This window comes from Heterocephalus glaber, unplaced genomic scaffold (genome assembly GCF_053883595.1).
Source record: "Heterocephalus glaber isolate CG9 unplaced genomic scaffold, H.glaber_assembly_v1.0 deba00000331, whole genome shotgun sequence".
Taxonomy (NCBI): Eukaryota; Metazoa; Chordata; class Mammalia; order Rodentia; family Bathyergidae; genus Heterocephalus; species Heterocephalus glaber.
The window spans coordinates 12,369,729-12,395,223 of record NW_028258142.1 but is presented as its reverse complement, the minus strand read 5'-3'; the positions used below and the strand labels follow the sequence as shown (position 1 = coordinate 12,395,223).

Below are 25,495 nucleotides of genomic sequence, written 5' to 3'. Positions count from 1 at the left end.
TAGACAAAATTACATGGAGTGTTTTTACTATGAAATTGAATCAATTTTAATTTACCCTCTAAATCACAATTCTTTGGCAACTGTTTCCCCTTTTGTATAAATATTTAAAATTTCTAATTTATATTGAGAATTTTAAGCTTTTTCACAGCAAGTTATAAAATATTTTAAGAGGCTGTCTGCCCTCTATTTTTTGGGAACAAAATTCCAGATATCACAATGATTAACATTAAAAACAATTATTTTTACTTTGAAAAATAAAAACCTAATATTTTCTAATTAACCTTCACGATAATTTAAAATGATTTATTTAGAGGTCACAATCTTTGTAGACTTTCTTTGCTTTTTTTAGTACCAGAAAGAGGACTAATTTTATAACTGGGTTTTAGGAGCTTGCCATTTGAGCAGTCTTCAGTGCTATGATAATCACATAGACACTTTGTACAATAATCACATCTACAACCTTCTCGTTCATATGTTGCTCGCTGTGCTTACAGCAATCAAATTTTGCAGGTGATTTATAGCGAATGCAGGCTTTGAGGCTTTCATTCTTTTTCAAAGTCTTGGCAACCTCAGAGAATTCACTGTGTCGAGTGTAAGTGGAACTTTTCTGATCACCTTTCTTGGATAACTTGACTTAAGCATCTTTTTTGGGAAGAATCTGGGATGCTGATTTTTGAACAGACGCTAATGCCGTTCTGATCATAACATATTCTCTGGCTGAAGCGTGTGGTGAAAACTTAATGCTCTTTTCAGTAATTCTCTGCATTGGTTTTTTGTACAACTGGAACCCCCCTTTATCATCTTCTAGAATCTTCTTCCAAGTAGTGCTCACTTTAGACACATTGATTAAGTCCACATCAATGAGCTGACACACAATATTTGCTAAGAGTTGTCTGAGTTCCCTTAGAAATAGTTCATTGAGAATATCTACAGATTCTAGGCCCATTTTCCTGCCAATTATATTCTGCAGTCTAAAGTTCCCACTAGATATAATTTCTTTCAGTATTTCTCAATCTATTTTAGGATTTTGCTTGGCATTCTTTTTTTTTTTTTTTTTTTTTTTTTTTTTTTTTTTTGGTACCAGGGATCGAACTTAGGTCCTTGCGCTTGCGCAGCAGGCAGTGAAACCACTGAGCTAAACCCCCAGCCTTGGCATTCTTTTTTAATGTGGAACAAACCACCTTTTCAAAATGAAGAACTGGCATTAAGTTTTTGTTGGGATAGTGGTCTGGACTTTGTATCTCTGGCAGGCAGGACTGTGGTCTGCTTCTGAAATTTTCTTCCAGAGAGAGGCTACCCTTTTCAAGTACATTGAGCCCACTTTGTTGAGTAAATGAGGACGAGCCACTGTCTTCATAAAGCCTGTTGGTCATTAATTCTTCTATTTCATTTGAACTATGAAGTGTTTGTTCAACATGTCTATTTTCCTTGTTATGCAAGGGCGTGCTTTTCGTTTCAAATTCTACAGTCCGAGGGTTCACAGTCGGTGAACTAAGGTATGATAACCTTTCATATTCTTTAACGCAGTGTCTACAAGAACCTTCCAAATAAGCAAGACTGCAGAAATCTTGTCTTCCACTGTTGTCAGGTTTTACCAGGTTAATTTCAGGATGAATATGGTTACAATTAACATCTCATTTCATTTTGACATCAAGAATGGAACTTTCTTCTTTATAAACCTCCGAGGAGTGAGGGCGCCTGGCGGCTGTCACTGGGCTGAAGCTGCAGGAGGATGACCCTGCAATACAGCTGCAAGGGCGCCGGCTCATGCCAGAGGATATGCGTTCTTAGGTAAAGGAGTAGTGTGAAACCAGCGGCGCAGCTGGCCGCCGCCTCCACCTCCACAGAGCTGTAGCTTTTAAAAGGCGCCGGCTGGTACTTTAAAAATCTTTGAATTTAGTGCCCAAATCCACGCGGCCCAATGGGACGCGCGCTTCGCATGCTCGCACCAGTAAGAAAGCGATAGGAGGGGACTCGCTCACCCATGGCCAATTGGAAGCAGTGAGGCGGGGCCTTAACTGCAAAACCCAACCCCCTACCATCTCGCTTCTTAGTCCTTCCGGAAAGATGCCAAGGCCAGGGGGGCGCCTTATAGGGCCCAGACCCCGTGGCCCAGCCGCCCGTGGAGAGGGCCTATCACGCATGTGTGTACCAGCTGCTTTCCCCTCCGCCCTCTTGAGAACTGGCCTCCTGCAAGACCTGATTTCATCCTGAAGGCAGCTCCGGCTTGGGTCTGAAGCTTCCTGATGGGTACAGATGATGCTTTTCTTCGATCCTCTCACAACTGGGAGTTCAATGAGCAGCAACTCTGGTCGTCCTGGAATGCAGGCTTTCCAGAAGACAGACCCTCCCCCCAGTCTGTTTTTATCCTAACATTATCCGGTGTCTGGCTTTTTATTAATTGTTCCAGCCCGCGGGTAAGTCAACGGAGACCCTAGAGGGGGAGCGAGAATGACAAAGGACAGGGGACACGAGAGATGGAGACAAGACAGGTTTCTGATCAAGTCTCGTTTATTGCAGAAGCTGTTACAACATATATACCGTAGGGCTAGAGGGAGGGAGCAAGGGGAGGGTACTGGGGCTACTTCCTTGTTGCCGGGTAGACTTGCAGCAGGCTTAGACATGCCCGTAAAAGGCACTCAAGAGTACTAGCGGGGGGGGGGGGGACCAGGCCCCCCACAGGTCCTCCCTTTAAAATTATAATTTTAGAAAGGCGTCAGGAGAGCCAAGCCTGCGGGGGCTGAGCCTGTCTTGGGTCAGAGCGACATACATGTCTGCACCGTGCACCTTACCCGTCATCGGTTAACCAGAGAATCAAGGCTCTGGCACCTGTCTTAGGCGGCACATGAGGGCTCTCTCATTGCATGGCACGCTTGCTCAGTTGCCCGTCATTGGCTTGCCAGCCCACTCACCAGGTGGGGTGAGAACACTTCGCCACGGCAAGGACCTAATCAACGGTCTGGCATTCGTCCTGGTCAGCCATTGCCAATCTACGATAGTAGACCTGTATGGGTGCTGTTTTTATTGTCTCTACCTGGGCTCTAAGGAAGGCCATGATTTTGTTGTATATTATGGGCCCCAAGGAAATGAGCAGAAGTAAACCCAATAAGGGTCCCAGCAAAGGGAGGAGATAAGGGAGGAAACCATTGAGGCCAGTCCAGAGGGGATTTTGAATGAATTCTTGTTGTCATCTGTTTAAATCTTCCTGAAGTTCGCGAATTTTTCCCCTGACGATCCCAGATTTATTGGCATAGAAACAACAATGTTCATTTAGGGCTATGCAAATCCCTCCTTGTTTTGCTGTGAGGAGGTCCAGGCCCCTTCTATTTTGAAGGACCACCTCAGCCAGAGAATCGATCTGATCTTGTATATCTGTAAGAGTGTTGGAGAGAGCTTGAACATCATTAATCAACTGGTTGGATAATTTGGCATAGGAGTGTAATGCCACCCCGACACCAGCAGAGCCAGTGGCAAGGGTGCCGGATACCCCTAGCCCCACGAGCAAGGGGACCAGTGAGATGGCCCTTTTATGTCACCCAGCGATATAGTCAAAGCTGGGCAAGGGCACTGGCTTATCTCCAGGAATAAGGGAGATGTCCGGGAGGACAGTCGCCACCACGCACAGCCCAGTCCAATTAGTGGGGAGGGAGGTGAATGCCAAGCTCCCTCCACAGAAGAGCACGTGACCCGGGGCAGGGCAAATGGCGGCAGGGCCATTAAGCACTACCGAGCAGAGAGAGAAATTTTGGACTCCAACATGTATGTCAAAGCTATTGTTGTGGCCAGAATTTAGATAACAAACTGAGGCATTGAACTGTACTGGCTGGACCCTGAAAGGCAGAGAAAAACTGCAATTGTAACTAGAACTGTTGGCATAGTCAGTTTGGTCGACAACTGGCAAGGCAAGGGGCAGGGGTGTGCCAAGAGTCAAGCATAGCTAACAATCCGCAGCAAAGGCTGGGTTAGATGTATTGATCAAATGATAAGTGGCCTCTAGGACACTCGGTTTGGGCGTCAGGGTCTGGGCCTCGAGGTCTGGGAAGGGCCAGTGGATGATAATTTAGGGAGGGGTACATCTCTTGGATGATAGTCTCCAGTTGTTTTGTATTCGCTCTTCCCTGAGCTGATCTGAAGGCCCGCCACCATCAGATACATGAATTGGGGCCTGTGGCGGCCAGCAGACATCTTTGCTGGGACTGCCGTTGCAAGAGGGTTGGCCAAATTTAGGATATCCAGTGGGGCTGGGAAAATCCCAGTCACCTCCGACGGAGCCCCTGTAAGTTCTTTGTAGAACAGCAGTCAAATATATTTTTCCGTCGGAATATGTACATTGTTGGGCTTCAGTGTAACAGGTAGAATGCATCTCTGCGGCCATGACACAACCGGCAGGGCATGGCCCTGGTTTGCCATTGACAGTGGGTATGATTTTGGGCTTAGTGACACATTTCCATTTTTGGTTATATCCTCCCACTAATGCGGCCTCATAAACTAAGTAGGCAATCTTGTCACCTCAATCAGTACTACGAGTGTAACTTGTGGGTGCAGCCCTGCCAGAACCCCCAGCACAGTCACAGGGGTTACCATACAGGGCAATGAGCAATTGTTGTTTGTTAACTGGTTGAAATCCACTTTTTGTTGTCGGTGCCAGGAACAGCAACAGACCATGCAACAGATTCAGGGATGTCATCTTTTTAACCTGTAAGCAAAATTTCCTCGTGCGATGTAAACAAGGCTGGGCTGTAGATAAGAGAGTTAGGCTAACCTGATTAAGCTTTTGAAGATAACCAATGTGGGCATATTACAATAACATTTTCAGAACTTCACCAATGTAAACATTTTGTAACAACATATTCAGTGCTTAAATATCAAGGACAACCAATACAATCAATTTATAACATATTTAGATAATATTCATTGTGACATGTCTCCCATAAGATTATATAATATAAAATTTACTAGGGGGTCCCTTTAATGAATTAAGACCAGAATAATCATTTTCTGGGTGGCCACTTCTATATTCATCAAAGGGAGTTCCCATCTATAATCGTTTTGACAAACAATTAAGAATATATATCTTTTTATTTTATAACTGTTAATTGCAATTTGATTGTTGTGTGTGGGTGACAATGCACGTCACTTTCATAAAATAAATTTCAGTGGTACTTTGATCAATTAACAACCTGGGAAGAAAAGAATGTCTTTAGTTTAATAATATTTATCTATAAGTCAATTTAACAATAGGCGAATATCCTTTGAAGAGGAAGGGAAACATTGAGCTCAACTGTACGAACACAAACAACAGACAATAGACAAACATATGATACAGTGTATAAATTAGGCTGCACCCAAATATAACTAGCCAAATTGAATTATACTATACTCTTGATGATTATTAGATTGTAATTGTAGACACCATTATTAACTGGTTGAAATTGGACAATGTTGGATCATTGGCATCATCAACACGCTTATCAACTTGTTTTACTAAGCGTTCTGGAAGCCACCTGGCTGACTTCATTTCCTTGGAGTAAACACACACTGACCCTCGGCCCCAGACAAGTACGGGGTCAGGCCCATGCCATGAGTGGTCCAGGGGGTGTCTCCACATCACAGAGGCAAATTGTTTTTGCGTCTCTGGTTGCCAGAAACGGTTGGCTGCAGATAAACCTTTGGCATCCAAATTTAAGAAGTTAAGAATAAATAGTGCATGTGATATCAGGTTTCTAGGTGACCCCTTGATAAGGTACCATTCCCCTCTTTTTATTTTATCTAATGTAATTTTAAGTGTGAGGTTGGCTCTTTTTATAATGTCTTGTCCCTGTGGATTATATGGGATTCTCGTTATGTGTGTTATTTTTATTTGTTTGTAAAACTTTGAGAAGCCAGAACTGGTATAGCCTGGACCATTGTCTGTCTTAATTTGCTGTGGACATCCAAGTACTGAGAAGGCAACTAGAAGGTGGGCAATTACATGTTAAGTAGCTTCCCCGGACTGTAGGGTGGCAAATATAAATCCACTATATGTATCAATGTTGACATGTATATATTTAAGATTTCCAAATTCAGGGTAATGTGTGATGTCCATTTGCCATAGGGCATTTGGAATCAAGCCACAAGGATTAACTCCCAGATGAGGTGTGGGAAGATGGAGGGTGCACGTAGGGCAGGTTTGAACAATTTGTCTAGCTTGTTCTCTAGTAAGTTTATACATGAGGCGAAGCGTGTGGGCACTAAGGTGATGTAACTGGTGCGCCTTCTGTGCCTGATCAATCTGAATGGAGGCATCAATACTTAGTGAGTAGGCAAAGGCCTGAGGTCTTGTGGCCAGATCTGCTAACCGGTTGCCTTCTGTAAGTGGGCCAGGTAGGTTAGAGCGGGCACGAAGGTGCCCAATAAAAAAGGCTGGGATCTTTTTCTGATTAGATCTCGTAATTGAATAAAAAGACCACCAGTTTGAGAAGCCTGTTTTATCAATCCACATGTCTCCAATAGGGGAACAGATTGGGCAATGTAGGCACTGTCAATAAAGAGATTAAAGGCTTGTTCAGGGAATGCAGAAAAGACTGCTATGACTGTATGTAGCTCGGTTATTTGGGCTGAAGAACAGCTGGTTTGGAAGTGGACAATGTCATTGTCCCACACATAGGCAGCTATCCCGGTAGAAGAACCATCTGTAAAGACTAATAGGGCTTCTGTTAGAGGAGAACAGGAAGTGACTTTTGGGAAAATGAACTCATGTCTATTGGCAAAGTCAATAAGTTTGTTTGGAGGATAGTGATTGTCTATTAAGCCTGTATAAGAAGTGAGAGCAACTGGCCAGGAGCCGGTAGTCTGCATAAGCCAATCGATTGGGGTGAGCCAATTTTCTGCCACTGATTCTAAAATGGCCATTGTGTAAGGTGCAGTGGCCCCTTATTGAGCTGCGGCCGTTTTAAATTTTTTAATGACCTTAAAATCGAAACCACTGTGGTGTCTCCACGCCTGTCCCTGTGCGTCAGTAGTTTTAGTTACGGGAAAGGCTTCTGCATTTTTAAGTTTCAGGGATACTCCCAACCCGGATGGCACCCTAGGGGCTGCCCCTCTAATGGGGGGTCGTGGCTTAAGTTTGTCTTCTCTACAGACATTTTCATGGGCTTTGCCTGTTCTTAAACCTTTGAGCTGGGCAATAAGTTCTTGATGTTCCTTTTCTAATCTTATTTGTTCTTTTAGAAATTTTATCTTGTCCCGGAGTTCCTTGTGGGGATCAACAGCAGGGCATGCCAAAGCGGGTGCATTGAGAGTGTTGGATACTGGAACATAAGGAGGAGGACCTTGGACTATGGGCGGCCAGGCAGGATTATGATATCTGGTTGCCTCCTCCTCAAGATTGGCCCAATCAGCCTCCCCCGGACCGTTCTGTGAAAAGGGGGGGTTTTTGAAATGTCGGAGGGAAGGATACAAGGCTGGTACCTCCTTAACAGGCGGGGCAGGGTCAGAGGCAGGGGCTGAAAGAGCAGAGGCGGAAGCTGAGGAGCGCCGAAGCTTTTCTTTAAAAGGCTTGGAAGAGGCAGAGCCCGCCTGTAAACCCTCATCAATAACATTTTGTTTTTTCTTGTCTGAGTCATTGTCGCTATCAAAAGACATCAAGTCTTTTTCCTCATTTTTTGAGGAAGTCCCGTCCCGCAGGGTATTTACAAACTCCTCACTCCAATCTCACCGACCTGGATGGCTTGAGCCACCACCGGATCTTTGGTTTTCTGAGAGATAATGTCATTAATAAGATTCCAATAAGAAAATGTAGTGATCGGGACCTTTCCTGGTCCGCAAGTAGCATAATAATCCTTAAGGGCCTCCCCTACTCTTTTCCATCTCCTCTCATCAATAGTACCCTCAGCGGGAAACCAAGGGCAGAGATCTCTAATATAATCAAAAAATTTTAACAACTGTTTGACTGTAACCTTTACCCCTCGTGCCCGTAAAGTTTCTTTAAGACCTTGTACAAATAACTCATGCTAGCTAATGCCCTGTCCCATAATCGCTGCTCAACTCACCGAGGTGCAGGAAAGACAGCAGGTTCACGTCAGATGCAATCCTCTTTTTTCTATTTTATTTTATTGGGCCCCCGAGCAGCGTTCTTCACTGGATCCCCCGTTCTCTGGCCCCACGTTGGGCGCCACTTGTCCCGGCCCACGGGTAAGTCAACGGAGACCCTAGAGGGGAAGCGAGAATGACAAAGGACAGGGGACACGAGAGATGGAGACAAGACAGGTTTCTGATCAAGTCTCGTTTATTGCAGAAGCTGTTACAACATATATACCGTAGGGCTAGAGGGAGGGAGCAAGGGGAGGGTGCTGGGGCTACTTCCTTGTTGCCAGGTAGACTTGCAGCAGGCTTAGACATGCCCGTAAAAGGCACTCAAGAGTACTAGCGGCGGGGGGGGGACAAGGCCCCCCACAATTAATTACATAGATTTTCTGAGTTCATTTACTTATCTGTAAAGTGGTATTAAAAGCCTACCTAAAAAGTTAATTGATTGATATATGTTAATTACTAAAAATTACCACCACACATAGTAGGCACTCAATCAATACATGTTTTCTGTCTTTACATTTTCAAATTTCATTTGGTATATCCTTTATTGGCTAGACCATTGAAATTTTCAGATGTTATTAACATCACAAAATTCTATCAGAATGCTTGCATACCCATGTGTTGCCCTCTGCTCAAGTGTAAGCTATTTTGAGTTTTAAAGGTACTGTCTTTTAGCAAGTGCACCTACCACAGATTCTGCTGCCAAATAGATTTCTAATAAATGTTTTGTCAGGAAATGTATCTTTTAATGTGAACCATATTATTCCACAATTGGACTATAAAGTCTCCCAAGAGAAATAGACTGTCTCTTCCAAAGCTTGCTTCACCTAGAATCTTTTCCCATGACTGCTCCATCTACAACTTTTTCTTCCATGGACTGATGGAGCTTTGCGATGATCTACATCCTAGCCTTTTATTTTATTTTATATTTCATGATGAAATTTCATGAAGTCATTAAGTTTCTAGGCTAGGCTTGAATTTGTGATCTACCTACCTCAACCTCTCAGCGTGTTGGGACTACAGATGTGTACTACCATATCCAGTTTAGGAAATCTGCACTTATTCATTTAAAAATGCAGTTTCCAAATTAAATATAAAAGTACCATAGAGGTAAAATCTTTAAGCAATTACATAAATAATCATCTTTGTTTTACTTATGCAAGATGAAACAGATATTTTTCTCTATAATTTTTTCATACACAGAAATATTGTATTATTGATAGGGGCTTAGAGATGGGATTTTTCTCCATATGAGTGAAAACTGGGTTCTCTATGCATAAGCAAAAACAGTAATAAGCAAAAAACCAAAACAAAACAATAAAATAGACTATATTCTCATTCATTCGATGTGTTATTCAATTATTTATTCAAAAATATTTGTCTACCACCTTCCATGTATTTGGCACTCAGATTGAGCACTGAGGATTCCACAGAGTTATGTAATGGTGCCGACAAGTTAAAACAAAAACAAACCCATATGGTAAAATACAGTGTATTGAACAGCTTTCGTATTGTTAGAACAAAATACCCAACACTCACAATGTAGAGGAGGACAAGTTTACTTTAGTTCACAGTTTCAGAGGGTTCAGTCTATGGTCAACTGTTTCTAAACCACAAATATCATGACAGGAGGTGTAGTGAAACAGCAGGAAGCAGAGCACAGAGAACAGCACTAGTAAGAGATATAACCTCCAAAGGCACTCACTCCTCCTTCAACTGGGCCCCACCTTGTAAGAGTACATTTAGCTATAAACATCAGTGGATTAACCCCTTGAGGACTACAGTGCCTTCATAGTCCATTCACCTCTCCAGGATTCTCTTAATGCAGTCAAATTATCAATTAAGTTTAACCATCACAAATAGTGAGTTACATGCTTTAATTGCCAAAGTGTAGTGATCTATGAAAATACAAAGAGAAGATACCAAGGAAATGTGAAAGATGAACAATAGTTATCCAAGCAAAATACAAAGCCAGATCATTTAAGAGGGATATAAAAAGAGTGTAGAAGATCAGGCAGTGAGACTACAGTATTAGCACAAAATAAATGTTATTTTAAAAGTTGGTTATATGGAACATTGGCAAAAACCCCCCTAGTTTTCCACTTACCGTACTGTAGATATCAGCACGTATGCTGATTTGGGGGAATATTATGATATCAGAAAAGCAATATAGTCTACCTGGAAGAAATTAATCACCAGAGTTTTTAGGGTAAGAGTAAAGAATTTGCTGAGAGTAGAAAAAATATTTTTTACTTTGTGTTAAAAATGAAAAAGTTTTATTTTCATAACATTTTCTTAAATTAAACTATCTTTAATTCTGAATATACTGTATATTACCTGCTGTGCTAGGGCTTAGTCATTTGGTGGTGTGTAAAGTAGAAATTGATCTGCTTTCAGAAATCTGCCTTCAGGAAGGGACACAGTGATTATCAAAAAGCAAATAGTTAAGTGCACATTTCCAAATGTATTGGAGCTACATTATAGATGTGCAGGATGCCAAGTGGAATTGTTCTAGTCAGACATTTCAGATGGTATACTGGAGATTCTATTTACAGACATGGTTAAATGGTATCATCTCTTACTAGAAGGAAATTGTATAATTATAAATCAAGTGTCATCATAATTTAATTTTGGAGATAGTTATAGTAGGTGTTGATTTGAATTGATTTAAATCTCTTGTATCTGAATCCCTCTTATTGACATTACACATTCTAGCAAAGATATTTAGACTGCTAAAAATACTATAAATATATTTGGAATGCTTACACAATTTTGAAACACGATATTGATGGTTATAAGTACATTAATTTAGATGCCTGTTAGTGATACAGATTTAAACATTGTGAGTTCATATTGACGAATTGAAGGAAACAGAATCTATAAAAGTATATTTGATATCAGAAAATAACAGCTTGGGAGAACTACAAATCAAACTGTCACAGATAGAAAGGGTTTCTGGTGGTTTAGACAAATACAAGTTTAAAGAATCCAATCATTAAGGTTAAAACTATCACTTACCCTGAATTTGCTGAAATCTGATAACTAGATAATTGAATAATGGATGAAAGCCTGTGGCCATATAATCTGGAAAATATCAGATACCTTGAATAACACATTTCAAAGTTTTGAATTGAGTAAGATGAAATCAAATATTTAAAGCTCCTTTGCTTGGATATACTACCCAAAGTAAATATTCCTGGTTATCTAGCTTGTTGGAAGAGCTTTCTAGCTAAATTGGATTGATGATTGAGTTATAATCTGAGGTTTATTTTCTTTGGCAGTAAGTTTCTCACTGTCTTCTGTTGGATGCAGTCCAGTGAGATTGTGATGTGGGTGGGAATAGAAGACTGTATTAATTAAACTATTCACTGTTAGTCTGTCTTAGGATCTGCACACCTCTTTTCAGAAGTCTGGCACATTTTAGTGCCAATCCGAAATCCCCTAGAGCCCTTATTGTTTGTGTGGCCTTCAAACTATGTGAGACTTCACTGTGATGCCTTTCTGGTCTTATCCTTTATAGGGGACACACACACACACACACACACACACACACACACACACACACACACACACTTGAACTGTTCTTAGCCCTTTGGTCAGTAAGTGCTGTCCAATTCTTCCATGGCACTGTTAATTGCTTGCCATATGGCCAGAAGCAAACTTAGCAAATCTGCAACTTTTTTGGCATTTACATTTTCAAGTCCTCAATGTCAATTATTCTCATATTAATTAAAATGGTTCTATACATTTATGAATTAGTAAATTTTGTTTATTTCTTATTCTGACATGCACAGGTGGCTATTGGAGCAATTATTTTTAACAATGTTTCACCATATTGGCTTTTTATTAGTAGTACTGATCGGTTCAATTTCAAACAAGATGTTCTGGAATTGAGTCTTTTAACCTGAGGAATTTTGTTGCTGTCTATTTAGCAATGGCCTAAATATCTTGTAAAAGAGAAAAATTTTCTTTAGTTCATAATTGAGTCTTTTGATTTATGGTTTTCTAGAAATCACTGCCACAGTATTGGTTTACTTAGGGAATAAATCAGAAAAACTATAAATCAAGACAATTATTCTTCCCCATCTTTTAACAACAATGAAAGGAGAATGTCATTTGGAGGTGAGTAAGGATGGAAGGATAAAATAGACCAAAAATAAGAGGAAAAAAAGCCATTTGATAGATACACTCTTGCCTTAAATGTTGAAAAGTAACGGGAGGTACACAAATACCTACTACAATCCTCTGTTTTCTTTCAGATGGTGGATCAGACAGTATTTATGGTTAATGTTCACGAATGCTGTGTAGGTCCCAGGTATCTTGTAATTATTGATCATACTAGAAATCGTTTAATCAGTATACCAATCCTGGTGGCATGATGGTTAATTTCATGTATCACTTGGAGCCTAGACATTGAGGGGAGATTATTCTGGGCATGTCCATGAGGACATTTCTGGATGAGATGAGCATTTGAGTTGGTTGACTGAATAGACCTGACTGCCTTCCCGAATGTGAGCAGGCCCCATCTAATCAATCAGAGACCTGAATAGAACATAAAATTTAACAAAGAGAGAACTACTGATGCTCAACTGCTTGAAGTGGACACTACTGATTTTTTTTCCATCCTTCATACTTGACTAAAACATCAGATGTAATTGGGTCTTTAGCTTGCTGGTTGCAGAAGTTGGAACTTCTCAACCTCCATAATTGCATGAGTGAGTTCCTTATTCCTACTTATCTCATTTCTTTCTACCTTACTCCTTCCATCTCTGTCTCTGTCTCTCTTCTGTCTCATTTTTTTCTGTAAATGAGAAAGGAGAAACATAAAAGGCAAATGATAAGTTATATTTAAACCTCATACCTTAATCACCATTTGACAGTGCATTTTACCATCAAAACCAAAACATTTTAAATGTTGATCTTCTTTGAATTTAATTTGTTTACAAATCTTTGAAAACATAACTTTTTAATGAAAAAGTACTAAAAAAAGTTATGAGGTGCCTTTTACTATGCTATAGCTTAATAATATAATGCTTGAGCATAGGAAGTGTCTTTTGTCAAAAAATTAAAAATATTTCAGGCCGAATTATCATTTAATAATTTAATAATGCTCCTCAAACATCTTTAAAAAACATTGACAATTTGCATTGCAAGAGGAAAGTGCATGCTGCACTTTAGGAAATTTGAGCCATTTTTAATAAAAAGGTAAATAAACAGGACAATCATTTGCATTCAAACATGTAAATTCATATCTTGTAACACAGAGAAAGAAAATGGGAAATTACAGATGTCAGGACATCCAATGTCTTTTCTTGCCATGACTTTATCCACATGATTTCTCTCCAAACCAAGTCTGATTTTTCCTCATTTGCTTTATCTTTAAGCCCCAAATGATGACAGAGAACTGAGCTAAGCCAATGACAAATCATGGTATAATATCTCAATGTGTTCTTTTCACATCAAGCCTTGCATTTAGAGATTATTTTCTAATCTGCCCATTACTTAATTTCTAGAATCTAGAGTAGTCTGATACGTATTTAGTTATTTGATATATATTTAATCCATTTATTCATTTTTCTTTCTCAACAAACCTAGCATTTAACCATTGAAGCACATATTTTATTTTAGGGTTTTCTCTCTATCTACAATATAAAACTACTTAATAATCTTACAAACACAATAAAGGGATTGTCACATTTTCCATAGAAGCCCAAGAGGAAGACTAATTCTTAACATCAGAATTGAACACAAGATATTTTCCTTTACTATCTCTTCAAAACCCACAGAGTACTTGGAATAAGAAGTAACAAGTAATTATGACAATGGAGGGTGGGAGTGAGACTGGAGCACTGGTAGAACACAGGTGTAAAGTTTTTCAACCAGATAATACTCTACCTCACATAGCCAGCCAACAATTACACTTGAGCCACTGTGGAGGAAGACTGGAAGTTTATTCTCTGGGAAAGGTGAAACAAAAGAACTCTAAACTGCTGAATATCATGTCCACCTGAGGGGGTTGCAGAGCTCTACTCAAAACAGAGAGGACTAATAAAAGTGTGCATAATGAACAGAGAAACCATGGTATGCTTTAGTTAGTGCCCTTACTTGAAGGAAATTTATGTTACACAAGAGTAGAGCATTGCTTTCTGTCCTCAAAGGCAAATGATCAGACACCCATACCATGCCCCTCTGCCATAGGCCACACTGCCTTGGAACCAGCTAATTATGGACTGAAACCTTGACAAACTGTGAGCTAAATAAATCTTTCCCCTTTTAACTTTGGGTGTTGGATATTTTGCCTCAGCAACAAGAAAAGTAAAACATCATCCAAGTAATTAGCCCAAATATACTAAAGGACATACAAACTCCATTCCGTGTAATTTTAGAAGCATAGATGAAAGAAAATTGCATAAGAGCAACTAGGAGAAATAAATGAGAGCATATAGATGATTAGGAGTAAGAATATTATCAGATTTCTTAACATAATTCCAGAAATTATAAAACAGTGGAGCTCAATTTTCAAAATTCTGAAAGAAAATGTTTTACATGTTCAAATTCTATTCATATCCAGTTATTGACAAAAATATACAATAATGTATTTAACTCAGAATTATATAAAACTCAAAGAATTATTTATTTTTTTTACTAGTTCACAAAGTAACCTAAGAAACATTAAAAGTTAGGAAATAGAACCAAGTAAAATTGGTTCAGAAAATATTTCCAAGGTTCTGGTGAAAGTTGACACTTCTGGAGAGATTCAGGTAGAAAGTTGTCTAATTAGAATGACATTGATAAATAATATTTTGAGTTTGTTAGTGTTTCTAGGAAATTTTTGCTTACATAGGAATGGGACCAATTAGTGATAAGCATACAAAATAAAGCAAAATTTAAGCAAAATAAAATGAGGTTCTCAATAACTCCAGTAAATTTCATTATGCAAAAAATGTAAAATGAAATAAATATAATAAAATAAAATACAATGAAATATATTAGATTCATGGTGCAATGTAAATTTGATTCATTGGTGAATAATATAAATAAAATATAATATAATAAAAAAATAATGAAATAAATATTATTATAGTTAACCTTTTAGGGCACATGTAAATTTGTTTTACAACGTTAAGACAGAATATGAGCCATATTTTGTATTGAAAGATGGAACATAGGAGGGATACAGAAAGAAGAAAATGTAAAAAAATTTCCAGGGTAGAATTTTCATAGAAATATTCAAATTTGAGTGGTCAAGAGTTAATATGACTATATAAATACCAGAAAAAATAACTATGAGACTGTAAAGTGATTAATTCTAGGGAACAAAAATCAGTGGTTTTAAAGACTGGACAAATCATGCTTGCATTTAAATAATAACTATTTGACTTATTTAAATTAGAAGATGATATTTAATGCCACTTTTAACAATAAAATACATCAGAGGCAAATTAGGAGAAAGCAAGTTAAAACAGGAACACCCTAACAAATATCCAAATTACCCAGCATTTATTTTACAGATAAGAAAGTTGGCAGCCAGAAATGTCCACTGACTCATAACAGAATTTGGTATTTTAAGGTTCCCTACTGTTTAAACTGATTACCTGGGATATTTTATTCCATGAACACAAATTCGCAAATAAATACTTAAAATAGCTTGGCACATTGAGCACAATTTGAAGCTCTGATTAACTAGTAGGCAATAAGTGTTTGGAGAAAAGACTAGAGCAGACACCTTCCTTTCCATTCTCTTTCTTTACTTTGTAATTGTTAGTGTCTCTTCATTTCTTAGAAAATAGCTTTAATACAAACAGTATCTTAACTAAATAAGTAATGTATATTCTAAAGTATATAATCTTTTAGCCTTTTTCAGTTGAATATTGAGTGGCAACACAATAAACTATTCGCAATTGAGTCGTTAATCTCTAAAGGAAAATGAAAATTGCAAATATGTTTTAAGTTACTTAACCAGGATACTGATATATGAGATATCTGGTAACTCACCAGTGCTATGAGCTGTTATGTGCTGAAGCTAAAATTCACTAAGCATTGATATAATTTTTAAGGTTCCATATTATTTCATCAGCTATATGCTGATAAATTATATGCTGTTTAAAATAGCATCATATCACAACTCTTTACTGTTGTACGACAATCAATTCCTGTTTTTCATTAGTATAGTCTTAAAAAAAATGATTACTTTGTATTTAACTTCACATTATGTCTTCTGAGTGAATTTTTTTAAAAAAATGAAGAAATGTATCTAAAACAATATCTTTATAACACTTGAAATCTATCATTAAACATTTGAAAGCTTATTCCTGCTTCTGTGCTGTGGATTAGTACAATATTTTTGACAAAACTGTTATAGTAACAGGTTCTTCCATTATTAATGAAGAAAAAATATGGGAATAGAAATCTGCAATTGGCCAATTGTTATAAAAATGTTCCAAGTTCCTTAAATTTTAATATTTAATATCTACTTGCCAAATTTGTAGCAATATAACAACATATAATCATTTTCTACTCTCCTGATCATTTGTACAGATATTCATTTTTTTATGTAGTTTGTTATTTATTTGTTATGTATGTACTTCTATAAACTAGCTCTATAATCTAACACTTAGCGGAGATATCAAAAGAAGATTGTTATTTTCCTGATATTGAAAGTCAAGCCATTTAAATTTTTTTTTGCTAACACTGACTGTTATAAGTTTATCTGATAGTCTTGACCATTGTTTTGTTTTGTTTACACTTTTGTATTTTGAGTTGTCTGTACTTATACTACCCTTCCCCTTCTCAGAGTTAAACAACTTGATCTCCACAAAGATTTTTCTTCACATATGTTATATCCATTAATCCTAGGTGGCATTCTAATCTTTCCCTTATTTGAGATGGTGATAGCTCCTGAATAGAAGAAAGAAAATGAAAGAGAAACATCCTTACTCCTGCCATCAATTTTACTTTATGGAGGTTGGAGGTGGGAACATGAAATATGAGGAGGAGAATTTAGACAAAAACAAGTGTATTAGGGAATTTAAAGGACATTTGCGTGGTTCTAGATAAGACCCATTCACAGTTTTCTTCATAAATGAATTTAAATTCTGATCATAAGGAATCGGAGGGCTTCTGGGCAGCTGTTCCACTGCTCTCAGCCCAGAGGTAGAGGCTTCTGGGATGCCAATCCACAGCTCCCAGCCCAGAGCAAAGGGCTTGTGGGTTGCCATTCCACCACTCCCAGCCCAGAGGAAGGGACTTGTGGGCCACTGTTCCACCTCTCCCAGCTCACAGGAAGTGAGTCATGCTGGTGCCAACAGCAACCCCCCCCCACCGTCAAAATGAGAAGACATTTAAACAAGTCTCAAAACCAAACTTCCAGATCACCTATAGCAACTCCAAAGGGAAAGGAGATAGAACACTGATACTAAATCCCTGGACTCCCTGAACTGGCAACAAAAGAGGATCTGAAAAAAAAGGAAATCAGAAATAATTTCTCAGATAACAGCAGAGATTGTGCTCGTAGTGCAAGATATAATTAATAAATCTAGAGAGGAGCTAAGGAACATGATGGAATCCCAACATAGGAAACAAATGGAATCCATAAAACAGATGCAAACAGATTTCCAGAACATCAAAAACTCCATTGATAGTGCCTGAAATTTAACTCAGTGGTTTCACCACCTGCTGCACAAGCGCAAGGACCCAAGTTTGATCCCTGGTACCAAAACAAAAAACAAAACAAAACAAAAACCTCCATTGAAAGTCTACACAGCACAATGAGCCAATGTGAGGACAGAATTTCAGATACAGAAGATGAGATTGCAATGAGTGACCAGGAAATGAAAACTTGCTTCAAAATTGTAAGGGACGACAAGAAATCAATGTAGCAACTGCAACACGATGTAAAGAAGAATAACGTAAGACTGATTGGAGTCAATGAAGAAACAGAAGAGAATACAGATAACACAAAAAAATTCTTCCCAGAAGTAATGGCAGAAAACTTCCCAAGCAGTGGAAAAGAACTTAACATACAGATAAGTAAGGCATATAGGACTCCAAATAGCCTTGATAAAAAAAAAAAAAATCTACACATAGGCATATAATTGTTAAGATGCCAGAAACCCAACAGAACAAAGTTCTGCAAGCAGATAGAGAAAAGAAACAAATCATATACAAAGGAAAACCCATCAGAATCACAGCAGACTTCTCAATGAAAACCCTCAAGGCAAGAAAAGCTTGGAATGATGTATTCCAAGCCCTAAAGGAAAACAGCCTCCAACTCAGATTGATGTACCCTGCAAAACTATCTTTCAAAACTGATGGTGAAATAAGATATTTTTATGACAAAGAGCAGCTTAGGAATTTCATGAATACCAAACCAGCACTCCAAAAAAATTTAGATAGTATCCTAGGAACAGACAATGAGGATCACAACCACAGGAAGCACAGCAGAATGAACCCATCGGGCATGACAAGAAATTAAATGTAAAGGGGGAGAACCCAACAAAAAGAAAAAGTCATGGCAATGACAAGTCAGTATGTATCAGTTATAACCATCAATGTTAATGTCTCAATTCACCAATCAAAAGAAATAGACTGGCAGAATGGGTCAACAAGATCCAACAATATGCACCTATAAGAAACACACTTAATTCAAAAGGAAACTCATAGATTGAAAATTAACAGGTGGAAAACTATTCTCCATGTGACAGGAACCCCCAGAAAAGCAGGAGTAGCTATCCGCTTTGCAGATCAAGTAGATTTCAAACCAACACTGACTAAGAGACACAAAGAAGGTGACTACAAACTTGTAAAGGGAACAATCCACCAGGAAGAGATAACAATCATAAATATCTATGCACCAAAAACTAGTGTGACCAAATATATAAAACAAATACTAATGGACATGAAAAGTCATATATGTACTAATATGATTGTATAGGGAGACCTCAATACCCCACCTCAACACAAATAGATAGATCAACTAGACAAAAAATTAGCAATGAAATACTAGAACTCAATTGAACTCTTGAACAAATGAACTTAACAGATGTTTACAGAGTATTCCACCCCACTAAATCAGAATACACATTCTTCTCAGCTGCACACAGGTCATTCTCCAAAACAGACCATATACTCATTCATAGAATATGTTTAAGGGAGTGCAAAGTAACTGAAGTTATCCCCCGTATATTATCAGACCATAGTGCAATGAAATTGGAGTTCAATAGCAAAACAAACTTCAAGAATTTCATAAAAATATGGAAATTGAACAACACACTTCTGAATAACCAAAGGGTGACAGAGGAAATTGAAGAAGAAAACAGACAGTTCCTTCAATTAAATGACAATGACAATACAACGTATCAGAACCTATGGGACACAATGAAATCAGTCTGATGAGGGAAATTCATAGCAGTGAATACACATATTAAACAACCTGATGCTGAACCTCAAGCTTCTAGAAAAACAAGAGGGTTTTTCTAGTAGAAATCAATTCAATGAAGACTAAGAGAATGATACAAAAAATCAATGAAGCCAAGAGTTGGTTCTTCAAAAGAATCAACAAAATTGACAAACTCTTAGCCAATCTTATCAGAAAAAGGAATGAAAAAGCCCAAATCCATGCAATTGGGAATGAAAAGGGTGAAATTACAACAGACCTAGCAGAAATCCAGAGGATCATCAATACCTATTTCCAGAACCTATACGCCAATAAGATGGAAAACACAGAAGAAATGGAGAGGTACCTAGATACATATGAATTACCAAACTAAAACGAATAAGACCTAAAAATTCTAAATGACCCAATATCAAACAATGAAATTGAAAATGTACTTGGAAACTTACCAACTAAGTAAAGCCCAGTTCCTGATGGCTTCACTGTTGAATTCTACAAGACATTTAAAAAGGAACAACTGCCACTGCTCTATAAACTCTTCAGTGAAATTGAAAGGTAAGCAATATTTCCAAATTCATTCCTGGAAGCAAGCATCACCTTGATTACTAAAGCAGAGAAAGACCCAACCTAAAAAGAGAACTATAGGCCAATGTCACTAATGAACATCATTGAAAAAATCCTTACTAAGATACTGGCAAATAGAATGCAGAAGATCATCAAGAAGATCATACCCTGACCAAGTGGGATTCATCCCAGGGATGCAGGGATGGTTCAGCATATGCAAATCAATCAAAGTAATACACTATATTAATAGACCCAAGGACAAAAACCATATGATTATCTCCATAGATGCAGAAAAAGCATTTGACAAAATCCAACCCACATTTATGATAAAAATCCTACAAAAAATTGGAATAGACAGTCTCTACCTCAATCTGATAAAAGCCATCTATGAAAAACCAACAGCCAGTATCATACTAAATGGTCAAAAGCTGAAATCGTATACACTAAAATCAGGAACAAGACAAGGGTGTCCACTATCACTACTCTTGTTCAATATAGTTCTAGAAACATTAGCCACGGCAATTAGAAAAGAGAAAGAAATAAAAGGAATAAAAATAGGAAATGAAGAATTCGAATTGTTATTATTTGCAAATGACATGATACTCTATATAGGAGACCCCAAGAACTCCACCAAAAGTTTTCTAGACTTAATAACCAAATTCAGTCAAGTAGCTGATTACAAGGTCAACACACAAAAATCAATAGCTTTCCTCTACATGAACAACAAACCCAGTGAGAGAAATAGGGCAAACAATTCCTTTCAAAATAGCATCCAAAAAAGTGAAATACCTAGGAATCAATTCACCAAAAGAAATCAAAGACCTCTTCTCTGAAAAGTATATTGCTCTGAAAAGAGAGATTGAAGATGATATCAGAAAATGGAAAGACATCCCCTGCTCCTGGGTAGGAAGGATCAATATAGTGAAAAAGGCCATACTTCCAAAATTGCTATAAAGATTCAATGCAATCCCAATTGAATACCCAGCAGTATACTTCAAAGATCTTGAGAAAACAATGCAAAAATTCATTTGGAACAAGAAGAGACCCAGAATAGCAAAAACAATTCTAGGTAACAGACACATAGCAGTGGGTATCACAATCCCCAACTTTAATATACTACAAGGCTACTGTGATAAAAACAGCATGGTACTGGCCAAGAAACAGACCTGAGGACCAGTGGAACAGATTAGAAGATACAGAAACAACTCCAGACACACTCAGCCATCTCATTTTCGATAAAGGAGCCAAACACTCTCACTGGAGGAAAGAGAACCTCTTTAATAAGTGGTCCTGGAAAAATTGGGTTTCAACTTGCCAAAGATTAAAACTAAACCTATATCTCTCACCATGCACTAAACTAAAATAAAATGGATTAAATATCTAAATATTAAAACACAAACGCTGAACCGGGTAGAAGAGAGGTTAGGTAGAACTCTTGAAGACATTGTTGTAGGAAAAGATTTTATTAACAAAACCTCAGTTGCCCATAAACTAGCACAAACAATCAACAAGTGGGATCTCTTCTTATTAAAAGGCTTCTGCACAGCAAGAGAGACCACCAGCAGTGTGAAGAGACAACCCACAATGTGGGAAAAAATCTTCACCTGCTCTTCCTCAAAGGTCTACTATCTTGAATCTATAAAGAACTTAAAAAGCTCAGACCTCCCAAATTTAAAGACCCAATCCGAAAATGAGCATCTGAAATGATCAGACATTTCTCAGACAAAGAAGTAGAAACAGCAAAAAAACGTATGAAAAATTGTTAAACATCACTGTTCATTTGAGAGATGCAAATGAAAACAATGCTGTGATTCCACTTCACTCCAGAAAGAATGGCTGCTGTCATGAAATCAACCAATAACAATTGCTGGCAGGGTAGTGGGGAAAGAGAAACCCTCCTCTTTTTTTATAAAATGGAGTACTACTCAGCCATAAAAAGTGAGAAATTGGAGACATTTATAGCTAAATGGGTGCACATTGAGGCGATACCCTTAAGTGAAATAAATAGGTCACACGTGTAAATACCGAATAGCTTCTCTAGTGTGAGAAACTGAAAATGTAAATAAAGACTAAAAGTTATAATAGATAATGTGAAACAGAAAGAAATGGGGCAAAGTGTAAGGGGAAGTGGGAGGGGTAAGGGAAAGGAAAGAAGGGAATGGAATTAATATGAGAAAATGAAAAAATGGAAACAGTCTTTGTAAATAGGGAGGAATGGAGGGGTTGAAGGGAGGGCGAGGGAAGGGGGAAAAATAAGAACCAAGAGAGATTATATAAAGGTGCATATTTCTAATGGTGAATGTCATTATATTGTACACCTAAAATGTACCAATGATGTAAATGAATAACTGATAAAGTGAAATAGGAAGAAAAGGTCCAAAGGGGTAGGGGAAGTGGGAGGAGTAGGGGAAAGGAAAGAAGGGAAAGAAAAAATGATGAGAAATGAAAAAAATGGAAACAAAATCTTTGTAAATAGGGAAGGGTGGAGGGGTGAAGGGAGGGCAGGGAAAGGGGAAAAAATAAGAACCAAGATCCATCATGTAAAGGTACAGTTTCCCCATGAGAAATGGAAATGTATTGTATACCTAAAATGTACCATTAAAAGAATTTTTTAAAAATTGAAAATAAGAAAAAGTAATTGGAAACTAAATTTAAGATAGCACTCAAGTATATACTTTGACCTTTATAAAATCTTTCGGGGAATTCTTTCTTCCACCGTAAATGTCTAAGAATTTTTCTTAAAAGTTCAGGTGAGTTGCAGATTCTTACATAATCGATCCATAGGCATTGACATTTGTTTTTGAATTTGGACAAATGTTCCTTTTGGACTTTGGCTCGGTGATATATTTGAGTAATTGATCTTTTCAACTGTCTCAGACTTGAGAAATATTCTTCTAAAATAGAAAATTTAAACTACAGATATAAAGCCACACTGAAGTATATATTTTATATTGAAATCAAAACAAAAATTTATCAAGCACCCTAAACATTTAACCTTACTAAGTGAATTAAAAACACTGAAACACATAAAATTATGTTTATAACGTACACTGGAATACGTGTTTTATCTAGAATTTAATCTACTCCTGTGAAAGTATAAATATAATTGTGCAATCAAGACACCAGTAATGATGATGTGAAAGCTCAGAAAGCTAAATCACACTTCCATCCACTGGTTCTGGAACATACAGAGTCAGTGTACTGGGACCCATTCCATTCACTAGCTGTGAACTGGGGCGCAGTGCTGTGTCTCTGTAAAGTGTTCCTCTACCATCTCATTTTAGCAGGCTAACTGCTAATCTCTGGGGTGATAGTTGGAGCATAGGTCCACCCCTTCGTAAAATACCCATGCTTTACCTCTTTATCTCTCAGTTTTTTCCTAGGTTTTAGGAAATGTTGCTTAGGAAATGATGTTTTGCAGGAACTCATGTTGTTAAAACTTCTGCACTATAATCCAATCATCATGCTCCAGAGACAAGAAAACAGAAAGAAAATTACATTCAGAATACCCTTCAATTTTTGTGAAACTAAATCAAGAAAGGGTATGATATATTCAAAATTCAGCAGGAGAATAGCTGGATAAATTTTACTTAGGGGAAAGGCACACTTTGAATCCATTCACAGCCTTTAACTCTGAGACTAGACAATTCTGTGAACCATTATTTAACCTCTGGGCTGGTGAAGATGCAAGTGGTTACTGAATGCATTATCCTGTTCATCTAACTACTAAATCTTTCTTCCATTGTGGAATTTCTCCAGGTAATATGATGGCAGTCAAAGATTTACACTTTTTAATGTTATACCCAGATATCCATTCCTCTGCTTATTGCCAAGTTCTCTTTGTCCTTAATATTTTGATCTTCCTTTGTCAAGGCATCTGGAAGCAACCAAGTGATCCAAAATTTTCTATTGTTTTGCTTTATCTTTATCCCAGGAAACTTGCCTTTTTATTGAGCATTGTGCTCAGTGTACCTCTCCAAGCCCTGGAAGATTTCTTCTCACCACTGCTTTTCAGGGCTACTACTGAGTGAAAGTCACAATCACTTACAGCTCATGCCAGCATATCAAGATGATTGCTACATTGATCAGAGCTGGGTTCTTGTCATTTGATGTTAGCTTACTGACAGATACTACTCATTAGGTCATAAATGTGAGCTGAGAGAAGAGAAATATCTAGGAAATAAAGAACAGTAACCTGAGAGTTTTGTCTATTTGTCTGTATAACTTAGTGGCATCCTCTCAACATGTTGGGCATAACTCTGAACATATACCATGATAAGATGCTATTAAATCCAACTGATTTTATAACTTGACAGATGTGGTAATGCTCAGATCATGATGTACAACTGCAGACAGAGTCATTTTATAGCTTACACCCTTGAATTCTTTGATAAGATACCGAGAAGTATAGCTAGGTCAAATGGAATTTCTACATTTAGTTTTTTGACAAATCTCCATCCTGATCTCCATAGTGGTGGTGGTAGTTTACATTCCCACCAACAATGTATAAAGTTTCCTTACATCTCACCAGCATTTATTGTTTTCTCAGTTCTTGACAGCCACTGTGGAAGAATAAGACAGAATCTCAGTGTTGTTCTGGTTTGCATTTCGCTAGTAGCCAAAAGTACTGAACATTTTTTCCTGTACCTATTTGCCATTTGTAATTCTTCTTTGGGGAAGTATCTATTCTTTTCAACAGATTTGATTAGGTCTCTTATTTTGAGAGTTCTAATATTTTGAGTTCTTTATATATTCTAGATATTAGTCCTCTGTATGAGGAGTAGATGGGAAAATTTATTTCCATTCTGTACATTATCTCTTCACTGTGTTTTACTTCCTTTGTTGAACAGAAGGTCTGTAATTTGAAAGAATGTCATTTGTTGGCTGTTGGTGCTTTCTTATGCAATCAGTGTTCTTTTCCAAAAGTCCTTGGATATACCCAAGTATTTAACAGTTTTACCTATTTTATCTTTCAGCAGATTCAGTGCTTCTATTTTTATATCTGGGTATTTGAGCCATTTTTATTTGATTTTAGTACAGGGTGAGAGATATGGGTGTAGACTCTTTCTTCTGCATATGGATAACAAGTTTTCTCAGCAACAGCTGTTTAAGAGGCTGTTGTTTCTTCTGCATAGGGTCCTGGCTTCTTTGTCCAAGGTCAGATGATTGACAATGCCTGGGGTCGTTCCTGCATTCTCAGCTCAATTCCACTGATCTACATGTCTTTCATTTTTTTTTTATCATCATGGTAGCTTTGAAATATAACCTGGAAGCTGGGATTATGATGTCTCCTGCTTTGCTATTACTACTAAATATTGCTTTGGCTGTTGTGGGTCTCTTCTGGTTTCATATAAACTTTAATATTGATTTTTTTCTAATTCTGTAAAGAAAGCTGTTGTTATTTTGATTGGGATTGCATGAAATCTATAAATTAGTTTTGATAGTATTGCCATTTTGACAATATTGATT

General features: G+C 37.7%; 1 protein-coding gene and 1 pseudogene across 2 annotated transcripts in view; one reads left to right on the top strand and one right to left on the bottom strand.

Moving 5' to 3' along the window:
• Ccdc102b (coiled-coil domain containing 102B) overlaps positions 1-25,495 on the top strand; it is a 133,995-nt gene that overhangs the window by 95,107 nt on the left and 13,393 nt on the right. The gene's annotated exons all lie outside the window — the stretch shown is intronic.
• Positions 315-1,784, bottom strand: LOC147830032 (F-box only protein 5-like; annotated as a pseudogene).